At 40.7% G+C, this 21,678-nt stretch overlaps 1 protein-coding gene across 9 annotated transcripts in view; it reads left to right on the plus strand.

Annotated features, from left to right (window-relative positions):
• Nucleotides 1–21,678, plus strand: part of FAM135B (family with sequence similarity 135 member B) — a 284,433-nt gene that overhangs the window by 35,901 nt on the left and 226,854 nt on the right. For 4 of the 9 annotated variants that reach the window (XR_014580601.1, XM_083826397.1, XM_083826398.1 and 1 more), the window contains exon 1: nt 18,724–21,675. The exons of 1 other annotated variant lie outside the window; for it this stretch is intronic. The gene's annotated coding sequence lies outside the window, so the exon portion shown is untranslated. Of the gene's footprint in view, nt 1–5,191; nt 8,981–18,721; nt 21,676–21,678 lie in introns of those variants that run through there. 4 more of the 9 variants (XM_083826400.1, XM_083826396.1, XR_014580600.1 and 1 more) reach the window with 4 other exon arrangements.

The following is a 21,678-nucleotide window of genomic DNA, read 5'->3' on the forward strand; positions in this document are numbered from 1 at the left end:
TGGGGTCTGCCAAGCTTGCTAAGCCTTGTTAACTCTCCAAGTCTGTTGCTCTTTCCTCAGGAGCAATGCCACTAAGCAGCTAGCAAAAATGAAGCTCTTCACTTTGCACACTATTTCAGAGCCAGATTTTGGAGGGCCACACAACCATAAATTCTGTCTGCAGCTGGTGGGAGAGTTTTAGCTGCCCTGTACACCTGAGAAACCCAGTCTTCTTTCAGTTCCAAAAATTGCTGTCAAATTAAACATAGTGTTGTCTGAAGGCATTGTCCCAAATAAAATCCTAAGTGAAAGAAATTAGAAAAGAGGGAAAAAATCACTCATTTTTTTCCATTGGTTTCCATTACTCATGTTCGGCAACACATTGGTAACTGGCAGATTTATTGATTCTCTCTTTTGCCTAGTTCAGGCTTTCATATAGAAGAGTGAAGATGTTTCAAAAGACATATCATGTGGTTCTGAAAGCATAAGAAGTGGCAGAGAGTTTGTGCAAAAGCAGAAGTAGAACTCAATGAGCTAATAAAAAAAAAAAAGAGAGAGAGAGAGAAAAAGAAAGAAGGCTGAATTTTAAACAGCTGCTGTAAAGTTGCCTTTTATGTCCACTTCAGAAACTTGACCTGCTGCTCAAAACCCTTGCTACAGCTATTTTCATGAAGGAATCTTATTTTCTTCTTTAAGGGAGAAACACATAAGATGAAACTATAGGTATTTTAAAATTCCTTTTAAATCAACTTTCACCTGGTGAGGACCTGGTCCTGAAGACACTTCAGTAAATTATCATCAATCTAGAAAACACAGAAGTCAACTGTCATAGCACGAAGAACTGCAATCACAGTTGCTGTTGATAATGTTGGAAAGAAAATTCTATTTTACAACTGTATAAAAAAATCAATTTTATTTTCTTTCAAGAGATCTCAAACAATCATTTGGTCCAAAGCTGGATGGTCATCATTATTTGGACAAAAAGATGTGACTAGTTTTATACTTTTAACTGCTTTGAAATAATTTCATTGAACAAAACAAAAACAAATGAACAAACAGTCTGGTTTTGTCAACTGAGGTTTTAAAAAGCAAAGCAGAAAACACATTAGGATATATAAAGATTGTGCTGGAAGTTACTGAGAATAAAGTGCATTTCTACTTGAGATAGTATGTGCAGAACTGATGCCTTATCTCCAAAATGGTATTTCAGACCTCAAATGAATGCAAAGGAAGATGATGACTCTTTGAGTACTGGAAGAGGTCTCTGAAGAAAGGCTGTGAAGTTTAATAATATAAAACAAACAAAATATTTAATAGTCTAGAGGAACTAGATCAAGAGCTTTCCCCATATTTGAACATTTGGACAAAAGAACAATCAATGAAACTAAGTTCAAACTCAACCAAGAGAGCTGTTATTTCCCACACAATTTGTGATTAAGCTGTACAAACTCCTGAGAGCGACAGTGAAAGAGAATTAGAAAGGGATTAGATGTTTGTACATGGATAACAAGAGACTCGGTGCTGGTGGTATATCTTTTGGAGTGGATCATAAATCCTGTGCTTTGGCACCTGGAAGGCTGATAGAGATCGAGTGAGGTGGATCAATTTTTTCCCCTGTACTGTGTCATTCTTTGGAACCTGTAATACCAGGGAGATATAACATACTGTAACAAATGGACTTCTTCTCCAATCCAGGATGGTAATTTGGGATATCAGGCAAAAGCATCTTATGCTTTCAGCTAGGAGTTCAAATATGATTCAGCAAATGATGTGAATTAGATATGCACTTGAAATTAAAGACTTGTCTAAGTGTATTCTATAGGAATATATTTGCTGTCAAGAAAATGTTCCTGTTCATAAAATGTTACAGAAAAATGAAGTCAGCATGAATTCAAAGTTTTTTTTCCACTGAGTATTTTAGAGCTTTTTATCCAGTGCATATTCACCCCCGATACATTTAGAGAGTACTGCAAGCTGGTCTCAAGTTTCTTCTGCTTAGCAAAATGTTGTCACTGCTGCAACGTTCTTTCCATCACAACTTCTTGGTTCTATCCTTAATTTTTTATTTATTTATTTTTTTGTTACAACGGTTTGCAAATATAGGAGCTTTGTTCAGAACAGATCTGTGTAACACAAGCATATGTCTGTACCAAAGAAAAATTTTCAAGTGACCTGTAAATATCTGTGGCTCTCTCAGTCAGGGAAAACCAAACCAAACCAAAACAAAAAAACTACAGTTCATATCCTGGTAACCTAATCTAAGCAGGTTTTTTTTTTTTTGTGTGTGTGTGTGTGTGTTTCTAGTTTACTATCATTAATCTTGCTGAACCACCTCTAATTCTTTGGGTTTTGTCTTTATGAAAATATCAATGATCACTCTGAGAGCTCAGATTTCCAATTAACCTAGCTGGCACCTTGTCAGCTTGGTATTGTCTGGATTCTGTGGGGCGGTAAAGAACAGCTCTAAGCACCGTGCTTGGTTGATGTTTGTGTTTTTAGAGAGAAAGTTTTTTGTTTTCCTGTTCACACAACATTTATTACAACATAGTTACAGGTTGAACTATGTACAAGTACACCTATAACATTTTTCTAGGAAAGTAGAGGCAAGCCATAAGATATGTTGTATTTCTGGATGGACAATGCATTTCTCTGATACTGTATTGTTTAATTTCAACTTTATGAAAATATAATGTTGAAGAAAAAGTCCTTGATGAGTCTTTGCTCAATAGCAAGGTGTAGGTTCCCTTTTTAATGGACTCATAAAGGGAATGGTGGCAGTGTTATTTCAGCCTTTTCTAACATCTAAATCTATCTAAATAATTCAATAAAAATCATAGCTACAGTGAATCATAATTAAGTTTATGAAGGAAAAAGCAGCTACTTCATGGAAAAGTATGAGGAGAATCCCTACTTATCATATTCTCCAGACACATTCCCTGTTCACTGTCAACATAACTGCAGAGAACACTTCACTCATACTGAGCAAATAGTGCAATTCTAGCTTGAGAAAGTTAAGGCCAGAAGATATCCTTGCATTGTTTAGTACAGCTGTTAAGGTTCTCCTGGTTAGCCTGTGTTTAGTTCTAAGTCTAGCTTGACATAACATCCTGATCTCCAAATTGGAGAGATATGGATTTGATGAGTGGACCATTCAGTGGATAAGGAATTGGCTTGAAGGTCACAGCCAGAGAGTGTTGGTCAATGGTTCCATGTCCAGGTAGAGGCTCGTGATGAGTGGTGTCCCTCTGGGATCTGTCTTAGGACCAGTGCTATTTAACGTCTTTTATCGATGACATAGAAAGTGGGATGGAGTACACCCTCAGCAACTTTGCAGACAACACCAAGCTGAGTAGTGCAGTTGATAGAAGGAAAGGATGCCATGCAATAGAAGGAAGGGATGACATGCAAAGGGACCTGGACACGCTTGAAAAATGTGCCCATGAGAACAAAATGAGGTTCAACAAGTCTAAGTGCAAGGTGCTGCACCTGGGTAGAGACTCAGGTACACACTGGGTACTCAGATGGGAGTACAGACTGGGAAAAGAACTGATGGAGAGTAGCTCTGCGGAGAAGGACTTGGGGGTTCTGGTAGACAAAAAGCTTGACATGACCCAGCAGTGCGCACCTGCAGCCCAGAAGGCCAACTGCATCATGGGCTGCATCACCAGATGGGTGGGCAGCAGGGGAGGGAGGTGTTTGTCCCCCTTTGCTCTGCCTTCGTGAGGCCCCACCTGGAGTGCTGCATCCAGGTCTGGGGCCCCCAGCACAAGAAGGATGTGGATCTATTGCAGCCTCATTGCAGCCTTTTAATATGTAAAGGGAACTTACAGAAAAGACAGAGAACAATTTTTTACTTGGGCAGATAATGATAGGACAAAGGGCAATGGTTTTAAACTAAAAGGGGGGAGATTGAAGATAGACGTTAAGAAATTTGTCATTTAGAGGGTGGTGAGGCACTGGCACAGGTTTCCCAGAGAAGCTGTGGATGCCTCATCACCCCTGGAAGTGTTCAAGACAAGGTAGGATAGGACCCTGGGCAACCTGATTTAGTGGGTGGCCAGAGAGGCAGAGGCCCATGGCAGGGGGGTTTTAACTAGATGTTCTTTAAAGTCCCTTGCAAGCCAAACTCTTCTATGATTCTATGGTTCTATGATCTTCCAGCTTAGATGACAAGGCTATGATCCTCCATTTTAGATGACAAGGGTATTTAAAGCAGCTGATCAGATTTGTTCAACTAGGCCACACCAGTTGCTCTGTGCACCCAGTTAAGCATTTAAAAACTGATTAAAACATTTAAAGGATCAAACATTATGAAAAGTTTTGAAATGGGGGAGGCTGATATGAGTTTGATATTCAGCCGTCTACATTTACATCTGCTCACTTAAGTAAGACTTCCTTGGTTTATAGGACTTCATATGCCACCCAGTTTCTTTGACTCTTTTGTGTAGTTAAACTTTCAAAGTACACTGTGTTCTTGAACAGCTTCTGAATGCCTGCTTGCTTTTGGGGTTAGAGGAGGTGAACATTAGTCAAACAATTTTTTTGTACCAAAATAATTGGATCAATTCCCTTTAGTTTGTCTTATCAAAATCCTTTCAGCTTGGTGAAATTCTGCCTTTCAAAGAATAATAGTCCACAAAAGACTTTTTTTTTTTTTTTTTTTTACCACTGAGAAGGTTAAATAAATAATCAAAGGAATGAGAAATACTTCAATACACTCTAGCATTATGCAATCAGTGTGACTGATGTGATTTATAAGTCTTTTACAACTCCTTTTGCTGCCAAAGGGACTGTTCCATGAAAAATATTCTGCAGAGTAGGAGAGATGATCTTTTAGGTATGTCTTATTTTTACGACGTGCATCAATGTAGTTTCACTAAATTTATAGAAAAAGCCCACTAGTCACAAACAGCTTCCTTTTGCTTCCCTCCATCCTTGTTTTCTACTGGGGTTCCCTGCTTGGGGACCATGCCCTCCTTTTTTCCTCTGAACTACTGAGCCAGCAGCCCAGCATTGTATGCCTGTAAGGAACACAACTATTTTCCTTGCTACATGCTTAATATTTAATACGTAACATTCAGCTCTGTGTTAAAATGTTCAATAGACTATACATTATTCAGTAAGGAAAACTTAGCATGTTAAATAAATAGGAATTTAAGAACCATTTATATAAATGGGCCTGATAACCTAACATTTCCATTCTTTATTGTAGGTTCATTACTACGTTTAATTCTTTCATTATTTGATTGAGTTGAAAGTGAAGCAGTTTGCCATCCAGGACACTTCTAGCATTGACCTCCTTTCTTCTAGATAAGTATAAACGTGCAGTTAGTACCTAGTCTGAGTGTGTAATGTATGTAAAATTAATAGATGGGCAAAATCTGCTTGAGTGTTACAAAATTAGGACAAATGAATGTACTGGGTTATTTATTTTTTTTCTTCTATATTGTTTAGAGACAGATTTAGAGACATTTTTGCAGAGTCTTTTTTTATTAAAGAGGGCAGAGGATTCATACTTGCTGGGACATGTGAATTACTTATGCATTCTCAGCTCCTATTGTTATTTATGTTACAATAACAACAGAAGTCCACATAAGGTTGACGTGCTCTGCATGCACACACTAAGAGTAAGGTATTTTCGATGACCCATGGAGCTCACAACCATCTGAGTCTGGAGAAAGGCCAGAGAACAGCAGCATAGATTTTCTGTGCTTTATTTATTTACCAGAGATATAGGTATTAAAAAAAAAAAAAAATCTGGGGGCATTTTATTTTCAAGATATTTGCTTGCCGTGCTCCCATTTAAATAAATGTGAATTAAGTGCCAAAACTATCCGCTAGTGACAGCTAAAAAATTATGTCTTGGGTAAAGGCAAGAATTGCCCTCAAGTTTGCTGATGCCCATTCCAACATCACTTTTTGTTTGTTTGTTTGTTTGTTTGTTTGTTTGTTTGTTTTTAGCATCACCATCAGACTCATTTGGTGGTTATATATAATAGTACTAACCTTCCCACTCCCAATGTAGAACCTAGAGATGCTATGGTATGATTGCTCAAGAAGTAGGAGGGATGACTGTTAGCACTTATCCTGTTTTCCTGCAGCAGCAGAAATTCAATCTAACAAATCCCCTCTGAGATCTGAGGAAGATGACAATGTCTAGTGGTATCAAGAGACAAAATTTTTTCCCCTCTCTTCAATCCATGACAAACCTGATCAGGTTTGCCTTGGCAAAACCAGTGTTCTCGGATTGATAGAAATTATCTTGTAATTTCCAACCTAAATGTATTTCTGAACATTTTCTAACTGATCTTGTACTAGTATCTTGCTTTAAGTTAGCTAACTCTTCCACTATCTTGACATTCATCCTTTACAAGCTTGAGTAACCATTTTCTTCCTTATCTTTTGTACTCCTATGCCAAGTCAAGCTTTTTGTGTGCTTTTGTCCCTCAATAATCTCAGCTGACCTTTTCTGTTCTTGTTTCCATTTAAGTTCATTTCTTTTTGAAAATAGATACCTAGAAATGTAAATAAATTCCATGCAAGGAATTACAGCTGTACGTGTAATTTCTTACTTGTACTAAAACCATTTCAGAAAACCTTGCCATGTACGCATGTATTTGTACTCTCAGAGCTTGGCAAGCACCATGAGTTTGTGTTGGCTTTGGCCTTGCTGTGAGGAACTTGCTTGTGAGTCTGAGCTCTGATGTCCACACAGAGGAAGAGCCACGGAGTTGAGCAAAGATGAGGTGTTGTTTGTTGGATGTGCTTTAAGAAAGGACATAAAAGGCCACAAAGGAAATACATTGGCATTGAAGACACAAATTGGTGTTTACTTCCTGTCTAGGGGACACAGTTTTATCCTCATGAGCATATGATTTTTTATCCCTTCGTGGAGAGGTCATTCGGAGGCATTCTCTTTCTCCACATGAGCATGTTGCAGTAAGATCTCTGCAGAATTCACAATAAAAAAATAATAATAATAATAAAAAAAAAACAGATGAGATTGTATTGAGTGCCCAGGTGCTAGTGGGGGCTGCCCCGTGCCAGACGGCCCCATGGCAGGGCCCAGCTGAGCCCAGCACCAAGCTGGCAGCGCCTCGGGGAAAACAGATTTCGGAAAGGGCAGAGCGGGCACAGGCCGAGGAGGAGGCCCAGGGCGAGGGAGAAGCAGCAGAGGGCCCAGGCCCCAGGAGGAGGAGGGCAGGAGGGGCTCCAGGCCTGCAGCAGAGACTTTTCCCTGCCAAGGTTAGCCCACCACAGTTCTTAGAAGGCTTCTCAGAGTGATTTCCAAAGGATGGTGAGTGTCACTTTTGTTTTACCAAGGGAGAAATACCCATTGCGGGGTCAGTTGAAGTGTCCCTTTCACCCCGCCTGAAGGTTTACCATGCTGATGCTGCTTTTATCCTCAATTGCCAGATGGCTGAGAGAAGGATCTTGGCTCTCCTGGCTGGCCCAGAAGAGACAGGAAACACCAAAGTTGTTATCTGGGTTTGTGCAGGCTGTTGAAAGCCAAGTCTGAGCTGGAGAATGTATAACATAGATACATGCGGCTGTACACAAGTTAGTAAGTCCTTCTGAGAGCCCTTGAGATATATTAGTTCAGGCTTTGAGCCACACTAATGCAGCTGTATGTCTGTGCCTATACACTCAGCCAGCAGAGACCGGTTATTTTTGTTTTCTCTGCCTGCATAAATCCACAGGATGTATTTTCAGAGACGCCGGACTGAGGTTTGCCAGAAGAAAAAAATCCTGGCTTGAAAAATAGCAGATTTTTTTTTTTTTTTTCAGCGTTTAGAGGAAAACAGTTTCTCAAAACATCTAGGTGCAATCTGCATAGCACTAAGTGTTGTGTGTGAGTTACTGCGGTGCCTGTATTTGCATTTATGCTGAGAGAGCAGTGCTGCACCAAGAGGTGTATTTGTAAATAGTACTGGCACATCTTTCTGAATTACAGCAGTCTGATACGTTTCTGGTGGTGAGAAGAGACATGTTAAGGATGTGCAAAGGAGTTGAGCATGATTGATTCATCCCAGGTGTGATTTGGAGCTTTCTCTGAGACCCTGGTTGACTTTTTAAAAAGAGTATTCATCTAAGCTGTCCTGCAACGAGGGTGGGTTGTCTCAAGTCTTTACGGGCTGCCTGCTTCTGGTAGCACAGAGGAGCTAAACCTTTGGATGTGCCTAAAACATGCTTATAGTTTCTGGTGTGCATGTGACTTCTGCCTCTATTAAAAGTCATTAACAGCTGGGAGTAACAAAAAAATAATCTTTTTCTCTCAAATGTAGGAAATTGAAGTGTATGACGTAGTAGGAGAGGGGGATGCATCACTGAATGTCAGTTTGCTGAGGTAGAGGAACTGTGGGTCCAGGCTGGAATGAGGAAGCACAAAGTGAGATGGGTGCCAAGTCTCGTGTTTGCTGTGTAAACACTTATTCCTGGGCGTTTTGGTGGCAGTAACTCAAACGCACTTGCAGTATCAGTATGCATATGAGGGTGTGAAGGATCCTTTTGGTTTGGTCCACAGTAAGGCTCCTGATGTCTGTAGAGTTACTGCCATGAGTTATTTTCCATCAGCTGCAGGAAGCATATAAGCAACAGTCTTTCAGCCTGGAAATCTGAATGAGATTTTTCTTTTCATGAAGTTTCCTGCTTTGGTTCTCAAGGAATACTTAAGACAGAAAAAACAGTGCTATGTAATTATGATAATTGGTGTAGATATTTAAAGTTAAAATATTCTTAATTAATTATAGAATGAAAAAAAAAGAAAATAAAAATTATTAGATTTTTTTTATTTTGGTGGCTGAATGATGAGCAGTAAATTTGATGGTTTGTTTCTAGTCTGCCCTCTAGTGTCCATGACACCGTATCCTCTGCTTGCTCACGCTTGCTCATGTCCCAAGGACTTCTCTGAGTACAGGAAAGAAATACATGGAGTGCAGAAAAAATGGAAATGGAATAAAGGATGAAGTGGTGGAAAAAATTTTCTGATATACTTCACAACGTGAGTTTAAAGAATTCAGTTTGTTTCACTGATTAGTCATATTAGAGAAATAGGAGAAAAGGCTACATGGGAAAACTGATCAACAGCTCCAATCTCATCTCAGATTTCTGAGTCTTTTAGAAGATAAAGCTGACAAAATCTTTGTACATGTGCAAAATAATGACAAGATTGACATTTTAAGATACCTGACTGAAATAGTTATTTAGAAATAGAATTAAGTTTGGGGTGCTTAAAAAAAATTAAATGATATTTTAGAACTTCAAAAATATCAATTTGAAAATATTTTAGAAAACTTTTTTGTCTTAGGTATAGCAGAACTTTTGTCTTAGTTAATAACAGAACCAGCATAGTTCTGTAAGACCCGAACTCGTGTTTGTGCCTGTACATAAAAAAGCACACATACAATATATAATATTGTGCAAGACATGATTATGAACTAAAATATATTTTCTATGTGTATGTATATGTATATATATATGCATTTGTATTAATTCATATATATATATTTTCAGAATGTGCATATATATGAATATATCTAAACAAATAAATATATAACATTAAATAATATTTAATATACAGAATATATAATACATATTGTATATATATTATATATTACTCATACATATATATATATGACATTGTCCCATTTCAGCCTGTTTACTCAATGCACAAAATCACTGCCAACTGCTTGTTAGGTGGTACATCATTATTCTGCATCCAGCCTGACCCTGCTTGTTCGTTATGTTGCAGCCGTAGCTCAGCAGAGGATTTACTAATGTTCACCCCAAAGTGAGTAATGGCAATTTTTGTTTACAGAGCAGGGTAGAGCAAAAACAATTCCACTTTTTTTCTCTGTTTCCAAAAATAAAAATAAATAAAAAAAATATATGTGAGACAATCTGGCCATATTAATGAGTCTATTTCTGACTGGAAAGAAAAAGGTCCACCTTTTGAGGATTGGGATCCTGGAGGAGCCTGTGCAGTTCATGGCAAGATAACCAGGGTTTGAATAAGTTTTCTGGAGGTTTATGCCATATGTAGATGGTAGGGGATTATGCTGACACCTAATTGAAGCATAGAGGGGATATTACCATTCCTTGCCAAGCAGGGCAAACACGGGCATGCTCCGTGATGGGAATTGGACAAAGCAGTAGGTAAGGGTTCTTCACTTCTCTAGAGGCAGGCTACTAGAAAGGTCTTTACTGCTGTCCACCTTCATCTGTCCCTCCTTTCTCTTCAATCATGACCTGAGTGTTGGAAGGGAAGTGGGTCATGCAGGCTTTCAAGGTGGAGGGAAATGTTTACTTTTCCCTTTGCACTGATGAGAGTGAGTCTCTCTCTTGCCCCATTTAATTTCAGAGCTGGGTAATGAAGCCAGTGCTATTGCTGTGTTTGTGACTGGAGAACAAGGGGAAATAAAAAATAATGTGATGTAATGCTCTGATAAATTCAGTGATTATCTTTAGTGTTCTGTAGTTCTCCTTGTTATTAGTTTGACATACACCTGCTGTGCCAATCTGTTAGCCAGAATGGCTGTCGTCATTGAGAAGTACGGATGCAGATTATCTCTCTTGTTTTTCCCTTTCACAGTAAGTGTAAGGCAGGCTACTTAGAAGATTTGGAAACAGGGAAAGAGACTTCTGTAGTAAGCCAAGTCATAAGTGTCATTAGCATAATGTGGGAGGCCTTTAGCTCAGCTCCCTGCTCAACATGGTCAGCTGTGGAGTCAGTTAAGATTGCTAAGGGTTTATTCAATCCAGTCTAGAAAGCTTCCAGGGATGGTGTCTGCACAACCTCTCTGACAGCTTTTTCCACTGCTTGATTGCCCTCATGGGGAAAAAGTTTGAATCTCTCTTATTTAATCTTATGCCTATTGTCTCTTGTTACCACTACCAAAACTGGGGTAGTGAGGTCTGAAGAATGCTGAGGAGAGGGGTTCAAAACCTCACCTTGATCTACAAGCTGCTCACTTGTTTCTGCCCAGGAGGCTGTTGGTCTTTACTGTCAAGGCTCACATTCAGCTTAATGTCTTCCAGAACCCCCAAAGCTTTTTCTGCAAAATTGCTCCCCAGACCATCAGCCAGTCTCTGTAGTTTTCAGGGTTTCTTCATTCACAGTCTCCTGTACTGAATCAGCAACTCCAAGGATACAGCAGTGTTTGCATGGGCCATGTTTTGCAATTCTCTCATTGATCGCTTGCTGGATCTATACGTAAACAAGATGATTTCTCCCCAGGCTATGATGTGGTTTCCAGATGAAGACTGAACTACAGTTCTGTTGCTGGGTGCAGAGTACTGCAGAGTGCCTCATGCTCCCACCTACAGTTTCTGCCATAGAGTGTACACACAGAGTTTCCTACTTGCACTTCTGTGGTGGGGAACAGCATAACATATATTTGAAAGATGGGCCTGTGCCCAGGGCATTGGGTTTGACTGGGGCTGATTAAAGCTCTGTAACTGTTAGTGCAGGCAGGTTTTTTTTTTTTTTTTTTTCATGCTGGGGTGGGATAGGACAGGGGAAAAAAAAAAAACCTCCCCCCCCCCCCCCCCCCCCCCCCGCCCCACCGCCAACAACAACAAAGAGTGCCTTTCCTTCTGTCACAGGTTTTTCCAACCTCTGCAGTCACCCCTGGACTCTGACCATGCCAAATTGTAAAAGGTGTATTGCACCTATTCATAAGAATAACATACTGGTGTCAGTAACCAGGTTGTATGGTCTCAGTGTTAAATATAGGCCTACATGGCTGGGACATGCAGTGAGAGGGTGCTACATTGCCATCACCCTGAAGTAGCTCCATCTCCATGTCTGCTCAATCTTTGTCCTCGCCATTGAGGTAAACCAGCTGGTGGCATGTATTACGGCTGACTCTTGTTATCATCAGAAGCATACAGACAACTGAAGAGGAGGAGATGTATTTGTGTTGTGTATTCATGGACTTCAAGATAAATTCTGTGCTATAGCAAATCCCTGAAGCCCTCCAGTTGCTCTCTGCACTTCTGCTTTACCTCATGCTTTAGACTTACACTAGTTCTCATTCTCTCTTCAATAAATAATACAATATAAGATAAGCAGCAGATGTCTACACAGATATTAAGATACACAGATATTAAGATGTACTTCTGTGATTTCTTATGCAAGGTGATATCTTTCACCTTTCTTTGAACTGCCATGGACTAAAGAGCCTCATATAGCTTGAGTAGCCCCTCTTTTACACAAACCCTTAACATTCAGCTTATCTTTAAGGTGAAACACGTGTTTTCATAACCACTGTTTGGCCTCACATGCAAGAGAGGATTTTTATTTTGTTAAGCATTAGGTTGATAAATCAGGTTAGTTTGTTTGCTGTTTAATTTTTCCAACCACCCAGGAGACAGGTGAGAATTGGTCCTTTAGCACTATATAGGCATGGTCTGTGGGATTTCAGATCTAAGACTGAGACTCAGAAACTATCCTCTGAAGTGCAGGCAATTTTCTGCTTCTAGTCCTCAATTTATGTAGGCAAGTTCAAAAACTGTAAGGCATTTCAAGAAGCCCAGTTGCACTAAACTCCCATCTTTCTATACGAACAGTATTTTTTCTCTCTGACCAAAAAATCCCAGGTTTTACTTTGATTTTCCAGTTAAGTTTTATTCTGAAAATAATAAATAAAATGAAAGCAGGCATCAAAAGGAAAGCTCTCCTGAAATGAGTCAGCGGCTGCTCTATCTACAAAATGAGCAGAGAGGGCCCCCAGAATCTTGTCCCAACATCTGATTATTCCTTAGGCTTTGTGGTGAGTGCACTTGCTATAATAGATGCAATAGTTGTATAGTTAGGTTTGTGTAATCATGAACTGGACATTTGTTTGAATTCATTCAGGAACAAGGAAGAGCAGAAATAAAATTTAATTTAACACAAGAAATACTTTTTTTTTTTTTTAATAGTAAGGTCTCATGAAATTTGAGTCATTTACTCAATGAAAGAAGACTCTCAGCCATTAACACTTGTGAAAGGTTTAGTTTGATCTCTGCTTCTAGCTTGCTTTGCTGACTTGCCAGAACCCAGGAACTCAGCTTTATGGTATACATCACCTTCATGCCTTTTTGGTTACAGGTTCATTGCTCCTCTCTAGATTGGTCTATTGTAGCCATTACAAACTTGCTAACTTGCTGTTCTGGGAAGGATCTGAGGTTTCCTGCCTATTGATAACTCAAGAAAGGAGAAATGAACACAAAATAGATAGAGAGAATCATTGGTCATGTATTTATGTCTCCTTGTAGAAAGATTAGTAGGTTCACTTAAGTAATATACTACTACATTTACACTCCCTGTGGAAGTTGTTCCAAAGCAATCTGCAATGTAGACGTGACTTAAAAGTTGCTACACTGAGCTCCTTCTACCGTGTGATCACTACATTCCCTGATAAAGAGTCCGTCCACAGCTTTCCTGTAGGCTCCTTCCCGGAGCCTTCTCTTCTCCAGGCTGAATATCTACAACTCTCTCAGCCTGTCTTCACAGGGGGAGGTGGTCCAGCCTCTGACCATCTTTGTAGCCCTCCTCTGGACTCATTCTAATACTTCCATGTCCTTCTTGTGCTGGAGGTCCCAGAGCTGAACTCAGTACTCCAGGTGGGGTGTCATGAGAGCTGAGCAGAGGGGGGCAATCCCTTCCCTTGACCTGCTGGCCATATTTCTTTTGATGCAGCCCAGGATACAGTTAGCTTTCTGGGCTGGAAGTGTACATTGCCAACTCACGTTGAGCTTCTTGTCAACCAACACCCCCCAGGTCCTTCTCCTCCGGGCTGCTTTCAGTCCGTTCTCTGCCCAGCCTGTGTTTGTGCTTGGCATTGCCCTGACCCAGGTGCAGGACCTTGCACTTGGCCTTGTTGAACCTCATGAGGTTTGCACAGGCCCACCTCATGAGCCTGTCAAGGTCCTTCTGAATGTCATCCTTTCCCTACAGCGTATCGGCTGCACCACAGAGCTTGGTGTCATCGGCAAACTTGCTGAGGGTGCACTCAATTTCACTGTCCATGTCACTGACAATGATGTTAAATAGTGTTAGTCCCAGTACTGACCCCTGAGGAACATCACTCATTACTGATCTCCACCTGGGCATTGAGTTGTTGACCACAACCCTTTGAATGTAATTATCTAGCCAATTCCTTACCCACCAAGTGGTCCATCCGTCAAATCTATGTCTCGCCAATTTAGAGATAAGAATATCATGGGGGAACATCTCAAATGCTTTGCACAAGTCCAGGTATTTTGGTGTCAGTTCTCTTCCCCTGTCCACCAATGTTGTATCTGCCAAAGCAACGTCCTAAGTTGCTTTGCTGAGATCTGTCAGAACTGTTTATAGTTTGATCTTACTTCTTCGTAACATTGATCTTCCACTTTGATTTAAGAAAGACAGTAATGTCTCTTGCAGTTTCCATATTACTACTGTTTAAATGGGGCTGGACCATATGGAGCTTTTAGCTGGCAATGACACAGTTGAGAGCCTCTGGGCAAGTGTTCAGGGAAAGCAAATAAAAGCAAATAAAGTGGATGTCATTGTGGGAGTCTAATATAAACCACCCAGCCAGGATGATGACACCGATTAATTATTCTTTAAGGAACTAAGAAATACCTCTAGATCAGCTGCCTTTGTCCTTAAGGGGGACTTGAACTTGCCAGATATTAACTGGGAATATCACACAGCTGATACAAACAGGTCCAGGAGATTCCTAAAACACCTTGATGATACCTGTACCTTCTTGGTACAGGTACTAAGGGAACCGACTAGGAAACATGCCCTCTGAATCTACTGCTTATGAACAGAGGTTTCATGGGTGAAGAGGAGATTGGTGGCCACCTTGGACATAGTGTCCATGAAATAGTTGAGTTTAAAATCCTTGAGTTTAAAATCCTTGGTGATAGGAGGAAAACTGCCACCAAAACTTCAACCTTGGATATGGGGAGAGCAGATTTCAGGCTTCTCAGGGAACTGAGCAACCTGAAATCTAAGTTCCCCTGGGAAACTGTTTTTGAAGGCATTGGGGTCTGTCAGTGCTGGTCAGTTTTTAAGTACCACCTCCTAGGAGCGCAGGGACAGGCAATTTCAGAATGTTGGAAGTCAAGCAGGTGGGGCAGAATGTCAGCTTGACTGAGCAGGGATCTTACTCTAAAGCTTTGGTGGAAAAAGAAAGTGTATGGCCGCTGGAAATGAGGTCAGGTGACATGGGAGGACTACAGAGATGCTGTTTGCCTTTGCAGGCAGAAAATTTGTGCGGCAGAAGCTCAATTAGAATTGAAGTTGGCCAGTAATGTGGGGGACAATAAAAAGAGTTTTTAAAAGTATGTTAAAAACAGAAGGAGGACCATATGAAACATTGGTCTATTACTCGATAAGGATGGTGACCTCAGAAACAGGGACATAGAGAAAGCAGAGACATTCATTGCCTTCTTTGCCTCTGTCTTCAACACCAATGGTAGGATAGATGCCCTGGTGCCCTGAGTTGTAGGACCATGACTGTGGGAATGATAATCTCTCAGCCAACCCCAAACTTGTGCGGAGTTTGCATGGATGCATGTAAGGGTTTGATTCATCCCAGGGTACTCAGAGAGATGTTTGATGTCATTGCAAGATCTCTCTCAATTATTGTTCAATGGTCTTGGGAATCCCAGTTGACTGGAAGCTGGCAAACATAAACCACATAACATAATATAACATAACATAACATAACATAACGTAAACCACAATTTCAGCTTTCAAGTATGCTGTGGCTTATCTAGAGACAAGTGAGGATGGTGTTTCTCTTCCACTTGGAGGGCTGCAATGTGAAGCTTATTGAATTAATATTGGACAAGTTTTTAGTTCTGCCTTTTTTTCCCCCTAAATCATTAGATGAAAACTCCATGTGATAGCAAGGTGCTACTAGTACTGCCTGCCAACTGGTATTTTGCATTTAAAAGACGTATATAAAAAAGAAGCTGAAAACCTCTAGGGAAGAGTCTTAAACAAACAAGTCCATCTGGCTGTTTAGTAAATTACTATGTGTTTTAGGCGGGAGTGATACCAATGAGTGTTGTTAAGGTTGTCCAGCATTTCTTATAATAATGCTCTAGCTTTTATCACTTATAATTTTGCTGTGTCTTAATTGCTTGGGCTGAAACACTCTATGCAGGGGCATCTGCCTTGCACTGAATTAATTTTGGAAAACTGTAGCCAAAATAGTTTAGCTGCTTCTGTAAATGAATCGAGGAGAAATAATCAGTTTTGCCTGCATTAGAAATGGCTCATACACTTTTCTTTGGAATACTTGCGCTTATGTGCTCCTGGGAGCAGATACTCCAAAGAGAAAAGAGAAGGAGAGATGTTCTTCCTTTTGTGTCCATCACTCTGAACTTCTGACCATCCTAAGCTAGCCCTTAAGTGTTTGAATAAATACAGTTTTCTGGTGTTCAGCAGTAACTAAATATAAGCAACTAAGTTCCCTTGACATCCCAAGTGCAGTGGATGATTTCCAGACTGCATCAAAGGCGACATTCTCTACAACTTGCCTTCCTTTCTCTGGGCTGCTGTGGGTTGGATCAACTCCAAGGTAGGACACCAAGTGGAATACCCAAGGCTCCCTGCACTCTGACGAGGCTAAATGGGGGGAGGAAGTTGCCCTTGTGATTTGAAGCACAAAATTGGTGTAGGAGGTGATGAGACCTAGGAAGAGACAGAGTGCATTGTGTTTTAGGATAATTTAGATTGACTGGGTTGGGTGTGTGTAGGGTGTGACTGAGAGGCAATATGTGTATGTGAAGAAAAAATGAGTCTATGCTTAAAATTAAAGAAGAGATTGGTAGTGGGTGAGCTAAGTGGATAAAGACTGGGCATTTCTTGAGTGCTGCTGGGATCAGCAGGGTACAGGACTCATTCATGATTTCAGAGAATAGTTGATATGGGAAGGTACCTCTGGAGAACACCTATAGCAGGTTGCTCAGAGTCTTGTTCAATCAAGTTTTGAATATTCTCAATGATGGAGACTCTATAACTTCTCTAGGCGATCTGTTACAATGTTTAGAGACTTCAGTACAGACCTTTAGAAAGTCTCAGCTGAGTGTGTGGGTCTCTGAGGAACTCCATGCTGTGTTTTCCCATGTATAAAATAAGTGGTAATGACAGTCATTTTTCCCATAAGGGTGTTCAGAAAAATAGCGATTGTGATTCTGTGAGATACTATTGCAGCTCATGAAGGTGTATATAGCTTGATATTTCAGGCCCGGATTACTCCCCAAATCCTCCATCCCACTTCCCCACAGGCATGAAGCTGAACCTGGAGGATTATAGTCTTCCACACTTGGGCTCACTTTTTGCTCTTACCTGCATTTGGGTGCATTAGTGCAGCTTCAGCCATGGATGATCTGAGGAACATATCTCCAAATTAACCTCCTGAATTTTGCAGAGGCCTCTAAAAAGATGCGCTTAAATAGATATATCGCTCACTCCTTAAAGGTATCCAGAATTTGTTTATCTCTCTTTCCTATAGTTCACTATGTGTAGATGTGTTATTTTTCCAGAACTTTTTTCTTTGACACACAGACACTTCAGAATTTGTTTTTGTGTTCCTAATATTGTTGTAGTTCCTTCAAGTCCTATCAGTCGTTTGTGTCATCTTAAGCACTTGAAGTGTGCTTAGTTTATTTACTCAGGATTTTCTATCTAGTTTGCAATCTTCAAGAGTTGTGAATGAGATTATTATATTCCAAGCTTTCCAATTGCCTTCTGGGTAAGGAAAACACTGGTGGATAAGGTTTTTTTCTGAGCTTTTTCTTATTTGAAGAAAGACTATTGACTTGGCAGGTTGGCTGTAGCAAATAAGATGATGGACTGTAATTGAATGGCAGAATGAAACAAAATATTGAATGGGTAACAGCTGAATGAGGACTCTGTGTCTTTAGGATGTGGTTAGTGTAAGGAAAGGACTTATAAGGGAAAGTATAAGCTTATGTCCTTGAAGATTTTCTTGGATACAGCTATTGTGAGCAAGACAGGTCTTCATGATCCTTGTATATATTATATGATACATATTTTGTGTAAAATATACACTTAGTAAAATGACGGAGTATACTTTATAGAGCAAGGGATTATTCTCTTTCTAGTGCTATAGTTGTTAGTGTTAGTTCTCCTGTATGATATGTAAAAATGTCGTATGATTTATACACACATTTATACTGTGATACTCGCTTAGAATCTGTTATATTTATTAGCTCTGACTTTCCCAATCTACAACAAAATAAATATAGATACATTCTAGTTAACCATTCTGGACACACTTTATCAAATAGCAGCATGAAAGGCATCTTCTGATCCCCTATCCTGTTTTTCTCCTTCTCCCTTTACTTAAACGCTCCTTTGTTGCATAGCATGAAACTGGATTATGTGAGACTGAGTTGCCTACCATGTCAGAGGGTGTTTCAAAAATGCTACAGCAATATGGTATTTTGCTTCCGGAAAAAATCTTGGTCTTCTGAATAATCCCAGAGAGTCCAAGGGATCCAGCAGAAATCAAAACCCCAAGATTTGAAAGTGCTGCCTGTTCTTGGACCAGACACTTTCTGCTTGGACCATACCTTTTTCTGAAATAATAAAAACTGAGGAGTACAAAGAGACAGTGCCATAGAAACTCTGCATCACAACCAAGAGGTAAATTCAGCTTCTCAGTTAATCAAATGAGCAGCTTGGTTTTTTTTTCTGTTTTTTTTTTTTTTTCTTCTTTTTTTTTTTTTTTTTCTGTGCATTAACTACAGAGCTGTTGAACACCCTGCTGCTTGCCTAAAGCATGCATTTGGGCCTACCTTCTGCTCTCTAGCTGTGGTGTTGATGTGTTACACTTCCCCAGTGCAGTGTCAAAGGGTTTTTCTTTAACTGATTTGCTTTAAAAGTCTGAATTAGGCTAAAATGACTTACCTCTTTAGACTGTTAAAGAAAAATTTGCTAGAGATAGGATTGAGATGTATAAACACAGGTGTCTAGTACCATCTAAGGTATCTGTAATTCATGGCTTAAAACGATGACACAGTCACTAGATTTAAAAAAATAAAGTTCTGACTAAAAATGCTGTCTTTCCTCTAGGATGTGCCAAACATGTCTGTGAGATGTCCTTTTTACAGAATTGTATCTACTGATACCAACATACTTTACATATTGTACAGGACTTAGTTCCCTAGTGTGCTGGTGCAAGTCATTGCTAGACGTCCTTGCATGATTGAGGACAAATGAAATTTTTTATTTTTATTTTTTTGGTTGTAGAGAATTACATTCACATTGTACTGCTGAAGGTCTGCACTCTGCAGGTGCCAGACATTGAGGTAAAAGAGCCGTGGGTTTTAGTGGGGTGGATTTTTCCTCTGTGTTGCAGGCCAGTGCCAGCAAGTGAATTAAGGTGGTGTAACAGAGCCACAGCCAGATCCACAGTGGTGTAACAAAACCATGCTGATCTGAAGCACCTGAAGCCAAAGGGACCAGATAGCTTTTCTCATACATATTTTTGAACTCAGAGATGCAGCTCTCAAAAAATAGCCCTTATAAGCAGAGATGGAAAATATATGCTTTCAAGCTGATTACGTGTATCTCAGCAGTTACATTTTGCAACACACTCCCTGACTTAGCAGAAATAAGATCTGTCTGTGGTTTCAGTGATCTTTTCAGAATAACCACACATTTTGCTGTCAGCTAGTTACTTAGGGGATGGGTGATTTGGATTTGCTCGCAATCAATAATGCAAGGAGATCTTCTCCCCTTGCACCCCAAATCAGCAGAGAAGCCCCTGGGCCATACACCAAGTACTGTTTTTCAGTTTATTTTTCAGGTTCAGAATACTGTATAATTTTACATGTGTGCCATTTTAAACGTTAAAACAGATAACATTTTTTCTTTCATTTTCTGAGTGGTAGAAAAGCCCTCTGAGACAACTATTCCATATAGTATCTGATCGGGGATCAGAATTGCTGCCTGAATTAATATTAAAAATATTAATTAAAAACCCTATAGCAGCAATGATGTATATAGCAACTAGTTTTATAAGATACATAAAGACAGGGAAATGGGAAGTTATTCCAAGGAAGTCTGATTTAATGAGTGCTGGCTGGTGCATTTTGCTCCTCAGATGGGTGGTTCCAGGTTCTCCTATAGCAATGAGATAAACAGAAAATGCCTTTATGTGAACCACATTATGAATCTTCAAATGAACATGGTTTGGAGACACCGTCTTCTAGAATACCTTGGGGAGAGGTGCTGCCAGCACATCTCCTGGAACTCCTTCTCCAGGATAATTTAATAGGAAATACTATCCAGTGCATCTTCTTAGTGCCTCGGACTCAAAGGTTAATATCCTCTGCGGCATCTAGGCTGCGAGCAGAGCTCTGGCAGTAGGAAACAAATCCCTTTAGAAAGTTTCCACCACTGATTTTTCTTTTTCGGTAGGTTTTAGACAGGGCATCACAACGTCCTGCAAACAGTACCAGCTCTGGAAAGAACTGTCATGGCATATGAATGTTACGCGGCTTTGCACTGACATTTTTGGATGGAAGTGACATTTGATTGTTGTGACCTTGCTGCATCTTGTGATGTTCCAGTGCAGAATCAGAGCCTCGTGACATGCGTATTTGATAGATAAATGGCAACTGAACGCCTTGATTTCACATGTCTCTCTCAGTTAGGACTCCACGTTTCGATCATGTGGCAGCCAATCCACCTTGGATTCTTTCCTTTCTTATTTTCAGGTCCCTAGAGAAAGGCAAAGTTCAGCTTGTTTGCTTCATGTAATTAGGCATGAATTATTAGTGTCCTGGGCTGTGTAAGAAGGCTCCTTTCAGAGAGATTTTTTTTCTCAGTGTTTTCTGTTAGGATGCATCTCTATCCCTCTCACAAGGAATTGGCTCGTAAGGGGGTTTCTCTATACAAAAAACAAACAAACAAACAAACAAACACACCCACCTTTACAAAAGATGGTAATAAAATCCTTCTTTTAAGCCCTGTCTTAAAGAAAGAGGACTGACCTTCCTTTTAAAAGAAAAAAGTCCAAACTTATATCAGAACAGGAACTTTGAAAATTACTCCCCTCCTCTGCTTTGCTGTTTTGTTCCCTTCGTAACAGAAATGCAGAGCAGCCCCGAAAATAAAACCCTGGCCTCGCAGAAGCTGGTATTCGACCTTCACAGGGCAGCAAGCTTTTCGCCCAGGAGCGTGCAGGGACTTTATTTCCGTGCAAACATTTTAGGCACATTGCTGCCTGTTTTCTCCGAGCTCCGAAGAGCGAGCGACCTCCATCCTCCCTCTGGAAGGGCTTTGGGGTGACCCCCTCCGTGCCCGTCTAACCCAGGGCCCTTCGATGGGTGCCGAGGAGGAGATCTGGGTGCTGGGGCAGCTGTTGCGCCGAGCAGCTCCGCGCCGCCGAGTTGGGTAACCATAGCAACAGCATCACCGCCAGCATCCTCCTCCTCCTCCTCACTCGCTCTCCTCCTCCTCAGCATCATCGGGAGCAGCAGCAGCAGCAGCAGCAGCAGCCCTGGCAGGAGCCAGAGCCCGGCAGCCGAGGCTGCAGCCAGCCGCCTGCCGTCCCCTACCTGCACCGTCACCCCGCCACAGCACCGGCACCGGCCCCGCTGCTCCCCACCGGGGGCAGGAATAGGGGGAGAGGGAGCTGAGGGAGGTGCACTGCAGAGGGATCCCAGACAACCCAGGTA

The sequence above is a fragment of the Anser anser genome, assembly GCF_964211835.1.
Source record: "Anser anser genome assembly, chromosome: 2".
Taxonomy (NCBI): domain Eukaryota; kingdom Metazoa; phylum Chordata; class Aves; order Anseriformes; family Anatidae; genus Anser; species Anser anser.